A 7,500-nucleotide genomic window follows, 5' to 3' on the forward strand; every position below is an offset into this window, starting at 1 on the left:
ACCATGACAAACAATGTCTTAAAGTTATCTTTCTGTTGTTACAGTCCTACTGTCCTATAACCTACATATTAAGTCATTTAGTCCAGCATTTCTCAGAAGTCCGCAGAGGCAATGCCTAAAGAGTTGGTCAGAATTAAATTGTTATTAAAAAAATGATGTTGGCTAAGCAACAAAATAATTGTTAGATGAACATTATTTTATTCTGGCTCAGCACCACAAACCACCTCTTTATAGGGAATTGGCTGCAACATTCAAACGTCAACCAGATGGATTTAGAGGGTCAGAATGTGCTTGTCCCGTCCCCCAATACTACATACTAATACTACTTGATCATGATGGGACCAGGGTGGGTACACTGGACTGCTGGGTTTCGGCATCTCCATTCACCAAAAAGTAACTCGAAAACGCCCACTCACTCAATTAGCTTCCATTGTTCTGGAATGGGGGCCTGACCATCTCGTTCTAAATGTTTTCTGAGATTGGAAAGCTTGAGAAGCTCTGAGAAATTTATCCAATGCTGCTGTTATATTTGTACATAAATGTCATGATATCAGGGATGGTTCAAACATCGCCTTGCTCAGGCATGGGGATTTAAGTAAAACACCTTCACCTCTGTACAAATCACAACCTTTAGGGTGTAAGTGTTAAGGTGTTTCTATACAGTTGGGTGTTAAGGTTGTGTTTTATACTCCTGATGTGTGTTTCAGTGTGTGCCTGTGCCTGTGCGTGTGTGTGTGTTTGTGTTTGTGTGCCTGTGCGTGTGTGTGTGTGTGCCTGTGCGTGTGCGTGTGTGTGTGTGTGTGTGTGTGTGTGTGTGTGTGTGTGTGTGTGTGTGTGTGTGTGTGTGTGTGTGTGTTTAAGTCTACCATGTATGTCTGTGATATTAAAGTGACAAGGTTTCCCCTCCATCGTTCTTCCTCCCTCTTTAACTACCGGGTATTGTTCCAGGGACAGATCTCTAAGTGATAGTGGGCTGCAGGCGTCGATTTTCGCGCTACAGAAGGATAGAGGGACCAAGGGTGACATAGCGAACGCAGCATGACAAGCCATGTGGTGCTTTAGTGCCATCTAGTGGCCAGTTTCTCCCTGGTCTTACATCGTGTGTGCATCGTGTACATGCGTGTACGTGTATAATTGGTAAGGTTGACGTGCTTCCCAGCAAGATTAATGAGAGTGGTTTTAAACGTTACCAGATAGTTCACGATATGGATTGCCTCCAACAGAAAATGTGTGGATAGTTTTATAATATCAAGAAGAGAAATAACTTTCATCAGATTCTGTTATCAGTATTTATCTGATTGGAACCAAGCACACACAGATTACCATTTATTAGAAAACGTTCACTTGTCTTTTCATCTCTCGAAATAACTCAAGTTACCCTCCAGCTGCAGTTTTCCAGTGTTGTGGCATTAAGGAAACTGCTCTATATATGCTATATCTATAACTATATATCTATCTATATATATATAGATACATATAGACTACTATTCTATTTGTATGAGTCACTAATTAAATAGTATTGGGTAAACTGGTATAACAGTATAGTTTATGAGTGTAGGAGATGTTTAGGTCGAGTAGTAAGGGTTTTTGACTTCCAGCCAAAAGGGGTTTGTTGCGGGCCAGAGAGCATCATGGGTAATGCGGAGGGGAGAAGAGAAAGTGATCCGTCTATAAAACCGGGGTGGGATAACAGGACATCTGGTCCAGACATCTGGAGCTAGAGATTCTCACCTTGCGGCTAAATGATGGCGGTGTGGAAATATGGCGAGGGTAAACGATGCTGACAATCACCCAGCGGGGAGGCCCGCACTCCACCAGGGACCCCAGCACCAACAGAACTCGCTTCATCCCTCTCCTTCTCTGCCATTTGATCAACAAAAGTTGTAAGCAGAGATGGAGAGGAGGGGTTGGGTCTGTCTCTGGTGAGTGCGGATCCTGTCATGTTTGGCATTTGTGGACAGGGCTTAGTTATGATATGAAGTAAGCCTGACTTACCTCAGTGTGTGTTGCATCTGTTGAAAAGAGGTTATGAGTTAAATGACTCATCCACATTGGGAGTGAGTGTGTGCCGTGCCTGCGTCGTCAGAAACTAGATACGTCTATCGTGGTTGGGGTTCCCTCCAGAGTGGAAGGGGTATGTTTGAGTAATGGCATGCCCAGGAGGGGTGCGTGCGGTGAGGGTCGGGTTGTGACCCGAGGCCCAGGCTTCTCCTTGGCCTAATGGAAGGTCAGGATACGGATGTGGGACAAGGAGACCCTATCAAGTCTCCCTGACACAACCACCCAAGGGAGATTCTCCTTCCTCCCCTTTACCACACTCCTCCTCCTCCTCCCTGCGATGTACAATCCATCTTTACTTAACCTTTTAGTTTCCGTTATACCCCTCTGAGATACCCTGGGGTATTACCCTCCTTTCTCTCTCTCAGTATCTTTCCCTCTCTCGCTCCACCTCTCTCTCTCTGTTCTGCATCTCCCTCCCTTTCTGACTCTCCATCCTTCTCCTCTCTCTCTCTCTCTCTCTCTCTCTCTCTCTCTCTCTCTCTCTCTCTCACTCTCTCTCTCTCTTTCTCTCTCTCTCTACCTTTCTTTGTATGCTCCTCCATCCTTTCGCGCTCCACATCATCTCTCTTTCCTCTCCACATGGCTTCTATTAATCCAACTCTGCCACCCCCCCCCCCCCCCCCCCCACCCCCCCTTCCCTCTCTGGGCTACGTTGCTACAAAGGGGTAATGAAGAAGTCTTCAAAAGGTTCTTCTGACTCTGCTGACAACAGATGGACACATGACACGCCGCCCTGCCTCCCCTTAATGTCTCTAAATAATGATGTGTAAGGTTGGCAAAAAACATGCTGATCTAGATGCATTATGCCCACACACACTGAAACGTGTGATGGTGCAGGTTAAGGTTATGGCCTGATAGCAATAGCTCCGGTTAGCTTGAATGCACGGTAGGCAACATGTGGGATTCACCTCACGTTGCTTCTATTATACGCATTGACCATACCAAGCCAGGTCCCGACGGCACTTTATTAATTAAGCATACATGCGTTCAAGAACATAGTCTGAGATTCCTGCCTACGCCAACTCATTTCAAAATAAAACATAAAAAGGGAGACTTCACTAGTAGATTTAGTCACTCGTAGCAGAGTGGAGGAGCACAAACACTTCTTCAAGTTCAACATTAAATTGCACAACAAACCATGCATGTACACACCAAAACACTCACCAAAAAACACACACACACACACACACACACACACACACACACACACACACACACACACACACACACACACACACACACACACACACACACACACACACACACACACACACACACACACACACAGACACATGTAAAAACAAACACACACACACACACACAGACACATGTAAAAACAAACACCCACACACCTACCCCAGACAGACATGCATGTACACACCAAAACACACACACAAACCCAGACACAGACATGCATGTACACAAATTCACACAAACAGACCCACACACACACACAGACAAAGAGACACATGAACACACAAACAAACACACAAAACCCAGACACAGACACGCATGTACACACAAACACTCACAAATACAAACATACAGACCTAGACACAGACTAACATGTACACACAAACACATGCACAAAACCCAGACACAGACATGCATGTACTCACAGACATTGATACACATGCGCACACACACACGCATGCACGCACGCACGCACGCACACACACACACACACACACATACTACACCCACACAAACACCCATCTACACACACACACACACACACACACACACACGCACACAGACACACATACTACACTCACACCTACACAAACACACATCCATACACACACAAAAACACACACACACACACACAGATGAAGACACGGGTGTGTCACGGTCAGGATGAGTGATGGGCTGCGTGCTGTGCGGGGCTCAGTCAGGTGATCATGGAAAGGTTAGCGCGTGCTAAACATCTCCCACCGCCACGGCTCAGCAGGGGGGAGCGAGATGAGGGAATTCGCGGGGGACACACATCCCAGCTTTTACATCCCCTGCACCACTATGTCTCAGCCAACACACATGTCACCACTCTGTCCCCAGCCCCCTGGTTTAACCTTGAAACAGCTTGTCATCGTGCGTGCCGCTCACTCACTGTCACCTCCGACCATTTCAGCCTCCATAACAACCAGGAGCTGAGCTCTTTAAAGGGAAGATGAGTTATGTTATGATTTTGGGATGTATTGGGATGTGCCTAGGCTAGAGCTAGGCAAGAGTTAGGGCTTGGGCTGGGTTAGAGCTAGGCTAGAGTTAGGGCTAGGTTTGAGACTGGGGCTAGGTTAGAGCTAGGATAGAGTTAGGGCTAGGGTTGAGGCTCAGGCTAGGTTAGAGCTAGGCTAGATTGAGGGCTAGGTTTGAGGCTGTTATAGCATTATGCTGGGATTGCATTAACTGTATAAACATTTTGACATTTCTGCATATGTGTGAGGGGGACTTTCAAGCCCCTCTGTATGATTTCGCCTGAGAAATGAGTTTCAGCTCTATATTCTAGAAAATAAAAAAGATGCTTGGTCCGACAATCATCTTTTCACTGCTGTCAAGAGCAACAAAACCCAGTGAAATGTTCAAATCTCAACCTTTTACGGGGCAGACGTCATGTCGCTGAGTGGGAAGCAAGCTCTGATGAAATACTGTGAAATGTGCCATACTCAGGATCCAAAGGCCTTTTCTGCTCAAGAGCAACACCATGCAAAACTAGCATTATTATATTCATTATTCAAACAATGAGTTTGAATAATACATTCTAAACTAAACTGAGGAAAATGTGTGACTGTGATATATACCAGCAGGAAGGTTTGGTTGCTAGGGGATTCTTGGTGGCTGCTAAGTGGTGATGGGTGGCTGCGTAGATATTCTGAATGGATGCCAGGGTGCTTCTAGATTGTTGCCAGTGTGCTCAATGTTGAGTTTTATTAAGGAAACAAAATGAATTGTTTGACATGAGCAATGCATTACAATGCTAGGGTGATCTGGGAGTTTGTTAAGGTGTTAAGGGGGGTTGTTAGGATGTACTTTTTCAGATGTACTCCCTGCGGCAGCTGAAAAAGTTCAACCTGCCAAAGGCCATGATGGTGCACTTCTACACCTCCATCATAGAGTCCATCCTCACCTCCTCCATCACCATCTGGTACGCTGCTGCTACCGTCAAAGACAGGAGCAGACGGCAGCGTATCATCCGCCATGCTGAAAAGGTGATCGGCTGCAACCTGCCGTCGTCCCTCCAGGACCTGCATGCCTCCAGGACACCGAGGCGTGCAAGGAAGATCATGTTGGACCCCTCCCACCCCGGACTTATACTCTTTGAAACACTCCCCTCCGGTAAGAGGTTGAGGTCGGTCAAGACCAAAACCTCCCGCCACAAAAACAGTTTCTTCTCGTCTGCAACTGGCCTCATCAACAACGGCCCCGGACCCCCACCAACACTGACACGCACACTACCCCCCCTTCCCCCATCAACACCCCCAGTCATCTGCCTATGATGACAACAAGTTTTGCACTACTTTCATCATCACGCACAATTGTACAGATATTCTTATCTTATCTTATCTTCTTATCTTATTACGGTGCATATGTATATGTATATAGAGTATCTTTATTTTTATTTTTTTTATTTACTCTTATCATTTAATGGGTTTAATGAGGGTTTCTAGAGTGTTCTGTGTGGTTTCTAGGGTGTTCTGGGTTGACCAACCCCACCCAGCTCCCTTTTTATAATACATGTTTTTTACAAAAAAGTAAAAAGTAAAGGAAACCATTTAAAAGCAGGACGTATGTCAAGTGGAATAATGAGAATCCTCTGACATCTACGAGTAAAAAAACACTAACACCACCAGTGCAAGCTCAGCATCCCGATGGTGTCCCCCAATTGTTGCGTTGGCAATCTAACAATGTGTCGATGTGACGGCTACACTAGGTTTAACACTCGCAGCATTAGCTGGAGATGCCTTTCGACATTGTCCTCCCAGCTTGTCTCATGAATGCGCACACATTCAGGATAAATTGCGAATATGAGATACAATTATAAATTGTGAGTGTTACAGGATACAATATACAAGAATACAGGCTATAAGACGATTTTGAGACATATAATGTACAGCCAATGTAACAAAATAATGATGTCTGAGTCTTGATAAATTAATTGATAGAATGAAAACCGATTCATTAAGTGCAGCAATGCAAAGCTAATTAGAACAACAAAAATAGTCTGCGTAATTGTTTCAAGCTGTACTTTAGTAATGTGATGTTTCGAAAACTACGATTAATTTCATTCTAATATATTCATGCATACAGCAAGATCAAACACCAAGGACACAAACAATTACCAAGGCAAATAAAAAACAACAACCCTACATAAACTATAAGAAAATACTGGCGCGGTTAAACCCGATCAAGCGAAACCTTCTGTAAACCACTGCCTAAAATAAAGAAATTAAACTCAACCTTTTCTACAGAGAGTGGACTAGTCTGGCCACAGATGTTCGTCACCCATCACATTATAAATGATATTAAGCCCGTCTACCTATCGTTTACCTTCCCACATGTTTCTGGGCCAGCTCAGATGTTCATGACACTTATTGGAAAGCCTGGCATCGTATCCCAGACAGCTGTGTGGAGGGTGATATTTGTTTCGTCCTCCAAGATTGGCCATCTACCAACGTAGGGTCGGTGCAACTGTTGCAGACATTCAAAGTCACTGGCAGTCACAATGCTTTCATAAGCATAAGACAATTTCATTAGAGAGCCAAAATACCTCGCCTTTAAGCCAGAGATCAAACTAGCAACCTTCCAGGTACAAGTCAACCGGTTCTACCTCATGAGCTAAGCTGACCCCAATGTTGATAAGTCTCTGCTGGTGGATGGGGCTGCACACCTGTGGTGCATTGGGAAATTGATGCATATAGATAACCAGCCATCATGCATGCCCTTTCTCAAGAGGCGTTCTTGTCTGTAAAGAACTGGTAGTTCATGAAACGTAATCAGTCGCAGCCGAGGCACTGTTCCAGTCAAAATTCTGCATCCAGCCAAGTACATTCCAAATGCCTGGCTGTGTTCTTGCTCTGTGGTACAAAGTGCTTCACTATGTATCCTGCTGTTTAACTGTGGAGGAGAACGGGAGGAGTGCATCATTTCCATCAAGGCGGAATTTCCTCTATCGTGATGTAAGGGGAGTAGGTCTGTTGGTGGCCGTTCAAACAACACACTTGCATAACAAATCGTCAGGCTGATAGTTTGATCCCCAGCTCCTCCTAGCTGAATGTTGAGACGTCCCTGAGCAAGACATCTAACCCTAACTGCTCCTAACAAGCTCGCTGTTACCTTGCATGGTTGATTCTGGATGGGTGCATGAACCATTTGAAGTCGCTTTGGATAAAAGCGTCTGCTAAATGCCCTAAAATTAAATAATAATCCTCAGATGATTGGTAGGTG

The sequence above is a fragment of the Gadus morhua genome, chromosome 14, assembly GCF_902167405.1.
Source record: "Gadus morhua chromosome 14, gadMor3.0, whole genome shotgun sequence".
Classification (NCBI taxonomy): Eukaryota; Metazoa; Chordata; class Actinopteri; order Gadiformes; family Gadidae; genus Gadus; species Gadus morhua.